We start from the raw sequence: 14505 nt of genomic DNA, 5'->3' as shown, positions 1-14505 counted from the left end.
GTTTATGAGGTGCACTCTTGTGGCCACCATGTTACCTCTTAAAAGTATGAAAACATAGAAAGAATTCCATTGAAAGCGCTTAAAACAGTCTTAAGACTAGGTTCAATAAAAGTTTGCTGTCATTTGGAGATGTAAAGTACTCATCCTAGATAGTGAAATGAGCTACACTATATTGCAGACACATTGGACTTTGAAGATTAACACTATTCAGAATTGCTAAGCCTGGGTAGCCAAGTACAGGCTGAGGGACACGTAGGCTACATATTGTCAGGAGCGAGGCTCCTGCTTGACCTCACAGACCTTTTCCTAAACTGTCAGTAATGTAATCAGGGGTAAGATCAGCCTTTTAGAGACAACTAATAAGTAATAATTGAATAATTCAGCTGCTCCTGATAGAACACATTCACCAATTATAGAGAATATTTTGCAGTGAGGCAGTTCTGGTGGGATCCTAGAGGCTCAACGTGTACCTCCCTCAGATTACAGTATCAGATTCCTACAGTGGCAGTGCAAATACACAGCCTCTGCTGCCAGAGGCACATGAGCAAAAGAATCTTATAGCGCGTTTGTGAGGATACAGGGTATATGTTTTTCAAGTTCTCACATAATTAAACATTTAAATTAGTTAAGTAAAACAATACCTTATTTTTAGCTGACATAGAATAATGCAATCATTTTAAGCTTAGATTGTAATTCAAGTACGGATTCCTTTCTGTGCCCACATTTTTCTCAGGTTCTGTGTTGCAGGATTTGCATATACTCAAAGTATTTTATCTATAGTCTATGATATTTCAGTCACAACAGATATACTATGTCCACATTTATACTATGCTCAAAGAGTTACACTAACAAACTTGAAAGTGTGTGTACGAGGACAAGAAGAGCACTCAGGGACATGAACAATATGAGAACTTAAAACTGTATGACACCCAGAATATGGGGAGGCCGATGCAAGCGGATCAATTGAGGCCAGAAGTTTGAGGTCAGTCTGGCGAACATGGCAAAACCCTGTCTCTACTAAAAATACATAATAATAATAATAATAATAATAATAATAATTAGCTGGGTGTAGTGCTGCACGCCTGTAATCCCAGCTACTTGGGAGGCTGAGGCAGGAAAATCATTTGAACCTGAGAGCTGGAAGATGCAGTGAGCCAAGATTGTGCCACTGCATTCCAGCCTGAGTGACAGAGCAAAACTCTGTCTCAAAAACAAAACAAAACAAAACAAATGACAACAAAGAACTGTACGACATTGGCTGGCAAGTAGACCGGTTTACAGCAGAGAGCACAAAGATATTCCTGGGGGGAGGAGACCTAGACATTTTCTTTAAATATCTACAGATTGCCACATGAATAACTGATTATATTTTCATGTGTTTTTTGTTTTATATGTCTTTTTCTTTTCTTTTTTTTTTCATTTTTTTTTATTATACTTTAAGTTCTAGGGTACATGTGCATAATGTGCAGGTTTGTTACATATGTATACTTATGCCATGTTGGTGTGCTGCACCCATCAACTCGTCAGCACCCATCAATTCATCATTTATATCATGTATAACTCCCCAACGCAATCCCTCCCTCCTGCCCCCTCCCCATGATAGGCCCCAGTATGTGATGTTCCCCTTCCCGAGTCTAAGTGATGTCATTGTTCAGTTCCCACCTATGAGTGAGAACATGTGGTGTTTGGTTTTCTGTTCTTGTGATAGTTTGCTGAGAATGATGGTTTCCAGCTGCATCCATGCCCCTACAAAGGACGCAAACTCATCCTTTTTTATGGCCGCATAGTATTCCATGGTGTATATGTGCCACATTTTCTTAATCCAGTCTGTCACAGATGAACATTTGGGTTGATTCCAAGTCTTTGCTATTGTGAATAGTGCCGCAATAAACATACGTGTGCATGTGTCTTTGTAGTAGAATAATTTATAATCCTTTGGGTATATACCCAGTAGTGGGATGGCTGGGTCATATGGTACATTTAGTTCTAGATCCTTGAGGAATTGCCATACTGTTTTCCATAATGGTTGAACTAGTTTACAATCCCACCAACAGTGTAAAAGTGTTCCTATTTCTCCACAACCTCTCCAACACCTGTTGTTTCCTGACTTCTTAATGATTGCCATTCTAACTGGTGTGAGATGGTATCTCATTGTGGTTTTGATTTGCATTTCTCTGATCGCGAGTGATGATGAGCATTTGTCTTTTTATTTTCATAGTGGGAGTTATCAGGCACAAATGTCCTTTCAAGAAGCAATGTAATAATGAGATTAAAGGCATGACAGTCAAAAACCATTCCCAACAAAAACTCTCTGAGCCTCAGATTTCATATTGATAACGCAAGGTGGAAATTATCTCGTAGCAATGTTTGAGCACCAAATTTATAATATTGGTAAAACATGTACCATGTGTCTAGGTCAAAGTACAAAACTCCTAAGAACAAATCTTAAGCTCATATAATGGATTATCCCAGAAGGAGACAACACTGCTTTTATAAAAAGTACTCACAGTCACAGGACAAATTTTAGGACTGTTTATTTCATTGAATATTAAATCATTAGAAAATTGTTAACTTCTGTTTAGAAAGTCTATACTCTCTTAATAAGTTTTACCTCACACAATTAAAATTTGAGGTAATTGACTATCCCGCCAAAATTTCCAGGTACTTAGTTATTTCCTTTCCTATCCTTTTTTCCCCCTTTCATTCACTTTCTTATTACAAAGAAATAATTTACCAAAACATGAACATAAGACAAAATAACTGATTTCTTAATATTTGAGGTAAATTCTTCTAAGCTCACTTCACACTCCTATAATTATCTCAAGAGATACGTATTTGTTTGAATGATGTTTTTCAGCCTAAAGAAGTTAGACACTAACATATTGGGGAAAAAAATGATGTTACAACAGTTTTTGGCTTATAGAAATAATAACCCAAATCTTGTGTATTTGTTGCCTTGCAGCACATTACTCTGTCTTTCAGCTATTGTGACATTCTTATTTTTGCATTATTTCCTTAATGATTTCTTCAGATACCTGGGGATGTAATTTATTGTCTTTCTGCTGGTGCCTAATTAACAAATGGAGAAAAATTTTAACCTGAGCCAAACACCAAACTAAATCAAACCAAAACAAAGTCTTCAAATATTTTGCTTTTACCTATTTTCCTTCCTACCTTCCCTCCCATCCTCTCTTTTCTTCCTTCTTTCCTCCTTCCTTTCCTTTTCTGTTTCTTTGCTTTCTTCTTTCCCATGTTGCCTATCTCTCATCTTGCATTTCTTTCCTTTGCATTCAATATTTCTTCCTTTGTCTTTTTCTCCTCTTTAACTTTGTTACCTCTAATGTTTGTTAACTGACTCATAAAATAGAATATTCACAATTTTGTGTGCACTAAAACTACTTACATATATCATTGTAGTCTGACTATTATGCACCATACAGTGCTGTACTTTACCTTATTGTCTTATCTCTGAGATTAAATAACAGACAAAAATAACAGACTTTTTTACTAAATAAATGATGAGCATACTTCCTGTTTATTTATTCTGAAAAAGTGAATTAATGAGACAGTTGGGTAATCTGGGAAAGACTCAGACTTTGCATGCAGGAGGAAAGATTTGAAAGGTGAAAGGTGAGACAAAAATAATTGGGAGGAGGCAGAATCTGAACTGCTGTGTCCTTTTCTAGACAATACACATAAATGAAATCATATAGCATATGGCCTTTCATAACTGGTTTACCTCATTTTACATGATATTTTCAAGATTCATTCATGTTTAATCTGTGTGGGTACTCAATTCCTCTTTGTAGCCAAATAATATTTCACTGTTTGGATATGCCATGTTCTGTTTATGCATTAGTCAGTCAATGGACATGCAGATTTTTAACATTTTTTAGCTACTATGAGTAATGCCGCTATGATCATTAATGTGTAATTTTTTGTGAACACACATTGTTAGTTCTTTTGATTATATAACTAGGAGTTGAACTGGCTGAGCTATGGGGTAACTCTATTACACATAGTGTGAGGAACTGAAAAACTGTTTCCGAAGAGGTTGTACCATTTCACACACCATCAATGAATGAGAGTTTGTTTTCACTCAGTTCATTTTTCTACATCTTTGCTGATACTTACGTTTGTTTGCCTTTTTTATTTTAGCCATTTGCTGGAGGTAAAGAAAGAAAGAATAAATAAGTCAACCTTATTATTATTTGGCTTGCATTATTCAAATGACTAATGAAGTTGAGTATCCTTTTTTTGTACTTACTGTTAATTTGTTTACCTTCCTTAGAAAATTGTTTATTTAAATTGTAATTTCTATTTGTATTTTTCTTATTACTGAATTGTAAAAGTCTTTTACATAGTACTGACTTATAAGTCGCTCATTAGAATTACAATTTGCTAATCTTTTCTTTCATTTTGTGGGTTGTCTTTTCACCTTCTTGATAGCGTATTTTGAAGTAGAAATGTTTTTAATTTCAAGGAAATTTAATTTATCTACTTTATCTTTTGTCACTCATGGTTTTCTTCACACTGAAGAATGATTGCCTTGCCCAAAACCCACCAGGAAGATTTAATTATATGTTGTCTTATAGCTGGTTTATAATTTTAGGTTATGTATATAGGTCTTAATCTATTTTGAGTTAATTTCTGGTATGAGGTACTGAGGCCCCATACATTATTTTACCCATTGATATGCAGTTTTCCCAGTGCAATTTGTTGTAAAGACTGCTTTTTTCACATTGACATGTCATAGCAACCTTGTAGAAAATTAATGGGTGTAAATTTAACGTCTATTTATGAATTAAAAAAAAATCTTAATCTATACGTCTCTACTTATTTCGGTGTAACACTGTCATGAACATTTTGGATTTCTAATTTGGAAATCAAACAATATGAATCCTCTTACATTTTAAAAAATGGTTTTACCTATTCTGAGTTCTTTGCACACGCGCGCACGCACACACACACACACACAGATATATGTAAATTTTATGATTAACTTGCCAATTCCTAAAAAAAAAAAAAAAAAAGAAGCCAGTTGAGATTTCATAACTATTATGTTGAATCTGTACAAAGTTTCAGGAATATTGCCCATTTAACTGTAGTCTTTCTTTTTACTTTTATTTTGCTTTTTTAATTGACAGATAAAATTGTATGCATTTCTTGTGTTCAATATGATGTTTAAAAATACATACACATACACATTGTGGAATGGCTAAATTTAGCTAATTAACATATACATTACTTCACAAAGTTATAATTATTGTGATGAGAACACAAAATCTACTCTCAATATTTTTCAAGAAGTCTTTTATTCTATGATATGAGTGTTTTCCTGTTTGTTTAGTTCTTCTTTAATTTTCTTCAACAACGTTTCGTAGTTCACTATATGAGTCTTGCAATTCTTTTGTTAACTTTATTCCTATTTTTGCTGATGGTCTTGTAAATAAAATCATTTCTTAATTTCGTTTTCAGATTGTCCACTTGCTGATATATAGAGCTACCGCTAATTTTTTGTACATCGATCTTATGTTCTGAAAACTTCCTGAACGCACTTATTAATTATAATAGTATTAGCGGATTCCTTATATTCTGTATATACATGATCATTTTAACTGCTAATGGTTTTACTTTCTAGTATCTGATCAGGATGCCATTTACTCTTTTTTCTTATTTAAATGCAACAAAAAGGACCTTTAGTACATTGGTGAATGGAAGTTCTGAGAGTGAAAATTATTGCCTTTCCATGGTATTCTATTTTTTACAATTAAATATGGTAACACTATGAATATTTTTCATAGATACTCATTTTTAGTTTGAGGTGTTCTCTCCAACTCCTGTTTTTACATGCTTTTAGTATGAGTGTTTAATTTTTTTGAAATGTCTTGCTTGTATATCTTGAGATTTATATACTTTTTGCTTTTATTCTTTTAATATGGTGATTAATTTTTGGATGTTAAATTTTGCCTTCCTGAAATAAACTCATTGGTCATTATGTATGCTTATTTTTGTCATCAATTTGCATTTTTGCAAATATTTTTATAATAATTTTTGTTCCTTTGTTTGTTAGATAGAGTTTTCTGTAATTTCTTTTTCATATGCTGCCACTGTCTGGTTTTGAAATTAGGGTTATTCTTTACTGATAAATTGGAGCGGAATTTCTTTTCTTCTAATTTTTTTGAAAGAGTTTTTGTAGGAGTTGTGTTAATTATTCATTAAATGTTTGACAGTGGCACATATTATTCATTAAATGTTTGACAGTGGCACATAGTTTTGTTTAAATATTCTATTTTCTTGTTGATATTTTGTGTAGTAGTTTTATCCATGTTTGAAACTGAATATTAATGACACCAATGACGGTTTGTCTATTCCTTGTCTTCGGTCTGTTAGTCCTTGTTTCCATGTATTGTGAGGCTGTTTTATTATATATGTAAAGTTTTATTATTGACATGTCTTCTGAATGGATTAATGCTTTTGTTGTTGTAAACTGTTGTCTCTAGTAACTCACTTATATTTAAAGTCTATATTTTCTAATATTAGTATAGAGATCTTAGCTCTTATTTTTACTGTTTACATTGTACATCTTTTCCTGCTCTTTTTCTTTCAACTGATTTGTATCTGAAGACCTAAAATGTGTCTATGGTAGACAGCCTATAGATTGATCATAGAATTTTTACCCATTCTTCAAGTATCTCCCACTAAATATCAGAATGTTTAATCTATTTACATTTACTGTAATTACTGATAAAATTTACTTTTTTAATATATTTCAATTTATGCCTTCTGTAAAATATATTTTTTCTACCAAGAAATTTTAATTTCCTTTTCTTGTTTTAATCTACTTTTGAAGTTTGTTGTTGCTGTTGTTTTGTTTTTCTGATTTGGTTTGTGTGCATGTGCATTTGTTGTTGTTGGCCTGGACATTTCACTTTGTACTTTACAATAAAGGAATCTAGTTCTGATTAATACCAACATAATTTTGCTAATATATAACACTTTCCTCTTTTTCCTCTTTTATGCCTTCTTGTAAAATTGGTACTTATTTATACAAGATAAGTTCATCAACACAACACTATAATCAATGCTTTATGATTTTTAAAATTTTTTATTGTGGTAAAAAATGCATAACATAAAATTTATTATTTCAATTATTTTATGACTACAGTTAGTGGTAATAACTATATCCACATTCTTGTACAGCCATTACCATTATTAATCTTTATGACTTTTTTTTTTTTTTTTTTTGAGACGGAGTCTCGCTTTGTCGCCCAGGCTGGAGTGCAGTGGCCGGATCTCAGCTCACTGCAAGCTCCACCTCCCGGGTTTACGCCATTCTCCTGACTCAGCCTCCCTAGTAGCTGGGACTACAGGCGCCCGCCACCTTGCCCGGCTAGTTTTTTGTATTTTTTAGTAGAGACGGGGTTTCACCGTGTTAGCCAGGATGGTCTCGATATCCTGACCTCGTGATCCGCCCGTCTCGGCCTCCCAAAGTGCTGGGATTACAGGCTTCAGCCACCTCGCCCGGCCATCTTTAGGACTTTTATTGCATCTCTCAGGCTGAAATCTGGGCCCATTAAAAAATCACTCCTCATTTTTCCCTCCCCAAGCCCCTTGTTGCCAACGTTTTGTTTTGTCTCTATAAGTTTCACCACCCAAGGTAACTCATATAAGTGGAGTTACACAAGTTGGTCTTTTGTGGCTGGTTTATTTCACTTAGCATAATGTCTCAAGATTCATTCATGTTGTGATATATGTTCAAGTTTCCTTTTTCTTGCTGAAAAAAAATATTTCATTGTCTGTATATAATACATTTTGTCTACCCATTTACCCACTGATGAATACTCAAGTTACTTCCACCTTTTGGCTACTTTAAATAATGCTGCTATAAATGTTGGCATACATGAAACATAGATATACACACAGACATGTCTATTCAATCCTTGGGCATATACTCCAATATGAAATAAATGGATTATATGATAATTCTAAGTTTCAATTTCTAATAAACTGCCATACCATTTTCTATAGTAGCTGTACCATTTTACATTTTCACCAACCATGCACAAGCGTTCCAATTTCTTCATATCCTCACCAACACATATGATCTATTTTGTTTTATTTGTTTATAACAACTATTCTAATGAATGTGAAGTGGTATCTTGTGCAATTAGTTTGAATTTCATCAATGATCAGTGATATAGAGCATTTTTATATGTGTTTATTTGCCATTTGTAGATCTTCTTTGGAGAAACATCAATTCAGGTTTTTTGCTCATTTTTAATGCCTTTTTTTATATTTATTGCACTATAGGGGATCTTTATATACTCTGGATATTAAGTTCACATCCAGTATATACTTTTCTTTTTCTTTCTTTCTTTTTTTTTTTTTTTTTTTTGAGACGGAGTCTCGCTCTGTCGCCCATGCTGGAGTGCAGTGGCCGGATCTCAGCTCACTGCAAGCTCTGCCTCCCGGGTTCACGCCATTCTCCTGCCTCAGACTCCGGAGTATCTGGGACTAAGGCGCCCACCACCACGCCCAGCTAATTTTTTGTGTTTTTTAGTAGAGACGGAGTTTCACCATATTAGCCAGGATGGTCTCGATCTCCTGACCTCGTGATCTGCCCATCTCAGCCTCCCAAAGTGCTGGGATTACAGGCTTGAGCCACCACTCCTTGCCAAGTATATAATTTTCAAATATCTTCTCCCATTTCATGGGTCGCATTTTCTCTCTGTCCATAGTGTTCTTAGATGCACAAAAATTTAAATTTTGCTTAAAATGTTGCTTTATATCTTAGAAATGGTCGCCAAATTTAACTTTATGAAATATTTCCCTTTTGTTATCTTTAAGAGTTTCAGCTCCATTTTTGGTTAAATTTTGTATACTGTGTAAAGTCAGGGTCCAGTTTCATTCTCTTTTTCATGAGTTTGTCTAGTTTGCCTAACACATCTGCTAAAAATACCATCCTTTCCCCATTGAATGGTCATGGTTCTCTATATAACTTTGAGTTACCTAAATCTCTGATATGATTTAAGGTTACTTTAGCAAATAGATTAGTCAGAGTTTTACAGGGAAACAGAAGCAATAGGATATAGGTACATGACATGTATTATAAAGATATTGATTAACACAGTTTTGACACTGAGAATTTCCATGATCTGCTGTCTGAAAGCTGGAGACCCAGAAAATCCAGTAGTATAATTTGAAGACTTAAGAGCTGGAGAACCAATGGTGTAGATTCCAGTCTCGATCTGCAGGCCCATTCAAGAGTGCAGAAGGAGAGCAAAAGATTGATGTACCAGCACAATCAGGCAGAAATAAAATTCAGCCTTTCTTCACCTTCTTTTGTTCTGTTCAGGCCCTCAGAAAGTTGGATGATACACATTGTATTTGTCAGGATTCTCTAAAGGGATAGAGCTAATAAGCTATATGTATATATGAAGGGGAGTTTATTAGGAGAATTGACTCACACGATCAAAAGGTGAAAACCTACAATAGACCTTCTGCAAGCTGAGAAGAAAGGAAGCCAGTCCGAGTTCCAAAATCTCAGAAGTGGGGAAGCCGACAATGCAGCCTTCAGTCTGCAGCCGAAGGCCCAAAAGCCCCTGGCAAATCATTGGTGTATGTCCAAGAGTCCAAAAGCTGAAGAACTTGGAGTCTGATGTTCAAGGGCAGGAAGCATCCAGCACAGGCAAAAGATGAAGGCCAGAAGACTCAGCAAGTCTCCCCATTCCACTGTCTTCTACCTGCTTTGTTCTAGCCACGTTGGCAGCTGATTAGATGGCGCCCACCCAGGTTGAGGGTGATTCTGCATGTACCCTGACTCCAATGTTAACCTCCTTTGGAAACACCCTCACAAACCCTTCCCAGGAACAATTCTTTGCATCCTTCAATCCAATCAAGTTGACACTCAATATTAACCATCACACTCGTCCACATTTGAGAAGTGGCTCTGCTTTCTTAAGTAGAATTCAGATATCAGTCTCTTTCGGAAACATCCTCACAGACACAACCAGAAATAATACCAGCTATCTAGGCATCCTGTGCCCCAACCAAATTAACACATGAAGTTAACCATCCGCGGCTCACGTCTGTAATCCCAGCACTTTGGGAGGCCAAGGTGGGCGGATCACGAGATCAAAAGATTGAGACCATCTGGCTAAAACCAGAAAACCTGGTCTCTACTAAAAAATACAAAAAATTTAGCCGGACATGGTGGTGGGCACTTGTAGTTCCAGCTATTAAGGAGGCTGAGGCAGGAGAATGGCGTGAACCCAGGAGGAGGAGTTTGCAGTGAGCTGAGATCGCGCCACTGCACTCCTGCCTGGGCTACAGAGAGAGAGACTGTCTCAAAAAATAAGAAATTAACCATCATAATTAATAATATGTTTCATAGGTTACAATTATTTGTTCACCCCAAATTATAAATGTTTATGGCACAGAATTGAACCTCGAGGTTTTGAAATACGTAATTTGAGGTTTTGTGTTTGGCCATTTGATCAATTTCATTTGTCATTTATTTTTCAAGATAATTGAAATTATTGGTCATAGACATCTGTTCTGTGGGTCATATAAAACTAGATTTATGTACATTTTGAAATGAGGAAAAATATGTTACCAAGGTTGATAATCATTTTAACTGATACAGATGTAACAGTTTTCAAAAGTATAAATGGAAAAAATGTACAATATAGAGATGTCACTTTATGAAATGGTACATTTGTTTGTGTCAAGAGCCTCTCTCATATCTTTGGTTTGCTGGCTGTAAAGAACCAGTGAATTTTACAGGTCCCTTATTCTAAGACTTTCTTCTGCTAGAAACAGTTACTAACAGACCGGAAGAAAGTGCAGGTGACTGAAATTTGCACAGTAAATTATTTCAACTATTACTGCTTCTTTAGCTTCTTTAATCACACACTGCATGTCTGCCACTTCTAATAACAGCTTGGTGTCTAGCAGGCATTCTGCTTTATCTCTGAATTTCACTGCTTGTGTGATCCTTTGTGAATAAATTAGTCTACTAGTCATTATGTGCAGTCATAGATTAACATTCATTCTATTTTTATTGCTTCCATGTACTTTTTTCTGTTAAGAACTAACTAGCACTGACACTTGGTCTGATCTGACCCATGCATTCCTACTGCCTCTGGTGAAATTTCCATATACCAAATATTACCTGCCATGTTTCTTTGTATAAATTGCTCCTTGTTTCAAAAACAAAATAACATATTCTCTTTTCTTTTCAGCATGATCACATTGAATGTGACTTTATATGTCTATTTCTAAATGATTTTCTTTACTGATTTGATGATCTCTCATTTTTCCGTCTGAGTCAGCATCTACATTTCTATAACTATTTTCCCTTGAACCATTTTTTTCTTTCTTTAGTTAAAATGGTAAAAGTAGCACATTTTATTATTTTTATAAAAATTTAAATGATGCGTAACATTCCTTATTCTTAAGTTAGGGTTCAAATAAAAAATGCTATTTATATTTTCTTCATAAAATAATTTTAACTGCTGTGACACTCTATGAATTAAAATATTTCTTCTATCCTTACTCTACTAAAACTTGCTGCACAAATTTTCTTTTCAAATTGAATAAAATGTTTTCTGAAAAGTAGTTGCTATATCTTCATAAGAAATCTCAAATGTATGCATCTTATTTATTAAATAAGTTAAGTCTAATGTAATTTGCTTTGGTGAAATTCTGTTAGACATTCATTCCTCTTAGTTAAAATCCATCTATCAATTTTACAAGTTAATTTGCATTTACTATATTTCTTTTAGTATTGTCCACATATTAAAATTAGTTTTCTAAGAATAACAATTGAGGCCGGGCGCAGAAACTCACACCTATAATCCTAGCACTTTGGGAGGCTGAGGTCGGTGGATCACTTGAGGTCAGGAACTCAGGACCAGCCTGACCAACATGGTGAAACCACGTCTCTACTAAAAACACAAAAATTAGCTGGGCATGGTGGCAGATGCCTGTAGTCCTAGCTACTTGGGAGGCTGAGGTATGAGAATCCCTTGAACCCAGGAGGCAGAGTTTGCAGTGAGCTGAGATCGCGCCACTGTACTCCAGCCTGGACAACAGAGTGAGATCCCTCCAAAAAAAAAAAAGAAAAAGAATTATAATTTAGCAACGTCTTCTTTTTTTACTTATTATTTTTCTGTTTTTATTATGGCTCAGAAATCATAGCTTTTGAGTAAAAGTTAAAGGATTTGTCACTATTATACTTGTTTAATCAAGTATACTAAAGTTTCAAGGCATATAAACATTGCTTTATGCTTTACATATTAACTGGTATTTGTTGTTATAAACTTTTTTTTTTTAGTTTCTATGAATAATATCAAAAATTGCCAATGTTAACTATATGACAAGTCATCATGGTGAGGAATTGGGAATGTCTTCAATTAACAATAAACACTTCTTGAATAAACCTCTAGCTATAATACGGCCAATGTGCAAAGCTGTTATAAACTATTTGTAGAAGATTAAAAATCCACTGTGTTATCTATTCTATTTGTATAACATATGTTAGTTATTTTGAATTGTTTTGTGGAATAATTCTGATTAAAAAAGAAAATTAATTGAATTTATTAGAAAGTTTCAATATATTTCTAGCTTTATGTATCATCTATAAATTGAAGTTCAAAGAGAGGAAATTTCTTTTTATTTTATTTTATTTTATTTATTATTATTATACTTTAAGATCTAGGGTACATGTGCATAACGTGCAGGTTTGTTACATATGTATACTTGTGCCATGTTGGTGTGCTGCACCCATCAACTCATCAGCACCCATCAACTCGTCAGCACCCATCAACAGGTATAACTCCCAATGCAATCCCTCCCCCCTCCCCCCTCCCCATGATAGGCCCTGGTGTGTGATGTTCCCCTTCCCGAGTCTAAGTGATCTCATTGTTCAGTTCCCACCTATGAGTGAGAACATGTGGTGTTTGGTTTTCTGTTCTTGTGATAGTTTGCTGAGAATGATGGTTTCCAGCTGCATCCATGTCCCTACAAAGGATGCAAACTCATCCTTTTTATGGCTGCATAGTATTCCATGGTGTATATGTGCCACATTTTCTTAATCCAGTCTGTCACAGATGGACATTTGGGTTGATTCCAAGTCTTTGCTATTGTGAATAGTGCCGCAATGAACATACGTGTGCATGTGTCTTTATAGCAGCATGATTTATAATCCTTTGGGTATATACCCAGTAGTGAGATGGCTGGGTCATATGGTACTTCTAGTTCTAGATCCTTGAGGAATTGCCACACTGTCTTCCACAATGGTTGAACTAGTTTACAATCCCACCAACAGTGTTAAAGTGTTCTTATTTCTCCACATCCTCTCCAGCACCTGTTGTTTCCTGACTTTTTAATGTTTGCCATTCTAACTGGTGTGAGATGGTATCTCATTGTGGTTTTGATCTGCATTTCCCTGATGGCCAGTGATGATGAGAATTTTTTCATGTGTCTGTTGGCTGTATGAATGTCTTCTTTTGAGAAATGTATGTTCATATCCTTTGCCCATTTTTGATGGGGCTGTTTGTTTTTTTCTTGTAAATTTGTTTGAGTTCTTTGTAGGTTCTGTATATTAGCCCTTTGTCTGATGAGTAGATTGCAAAAATTTTCTCCCACTCTGTGGATTGCCTACTCACTCTGACGGTAATTTCTTTTGCTGTGCAGAAGCGCTTTAGTTTAATTAGATCCCATTTGTCAATTTTGGCTTTTGTTGCCGTTGCTTTTGGTTTTTTAGACATGAAGTCCTTGCCCATCCCTATGTCCTGAATGATATTACCTAGGTTTTCTTCTAGGGTTTTTATGGTATTAGGTCTAACATTTAAGTCTCTAATCCACCTTGAATTAATTTTCATATAAGGAGTAAGGAAAGGATCCAGTTTCAGCTTTCTACTTATGGCTAGCCAATTTTCCCAGCACCATTTATTAAATAGGGAATCCTTTCCCTATTTCTTGTTTTTCTCAGGTTTGTCAAAGATCAGATGGCTGTAGATGTGTGGTATTATTTCTGAGGGCTCTGTTCTGTTCCCCTGGTCTATATCTCTGTTTTGCTATCAGTACCATGCTGTTTTGGTTATTGTAGCCTTGTAATATAGTTTGAAGTCAGGTAGCGTGATGTTTCCAGCTTTGTTCTTTTGACTTAGGATTGTCTTGGCAATGTGGGCTCTTTTTTGGTCCATATGAACTTTAAAGCAGTTTTTTTCCAATTCTGTGAAGAAACTCATTGGTAGCTTGATGGGGATGGCATTGAATCTATAAATCACCTTGGGCAGTATGGCCATTTTCACGATATTGATTCTTCCTATCCTTGAGCATGGTATGTTCTTCCATTTGTTTGTGTCCTCTTTGATTTCACTGAGCAGTGGTTTGTAGTTCTCCTTGAAGAGGTCCTTTACATCCCTTGTAAGTTGGATTCCTAGGTATTTTATTCTCTTTGAAGCAATTGTGAATGGAAGTTCATTCATGATTTGG

The sequence above is a fragment of the Trachypithecus francoisi genome, unplaced genomic scaffold (genome assembly GCF_009764315.1).
Source record: "Trachypithecus francoisi isolate TF-2019V2 unplaced genomic scaffold, Tfra_2.0 Lachesis_group2, whole genome shotgun sequence".
NCBI classification, from domain to species: domain Eukaryota; kingdom Metazoa; phylum Chordata; class Mammalia; order Primates; family Cercopithecidae; genus Trachypithecus; species Trachypithecus francoisi.
This window is presented reverse-complemented; position numbering follows the sequence as displayed.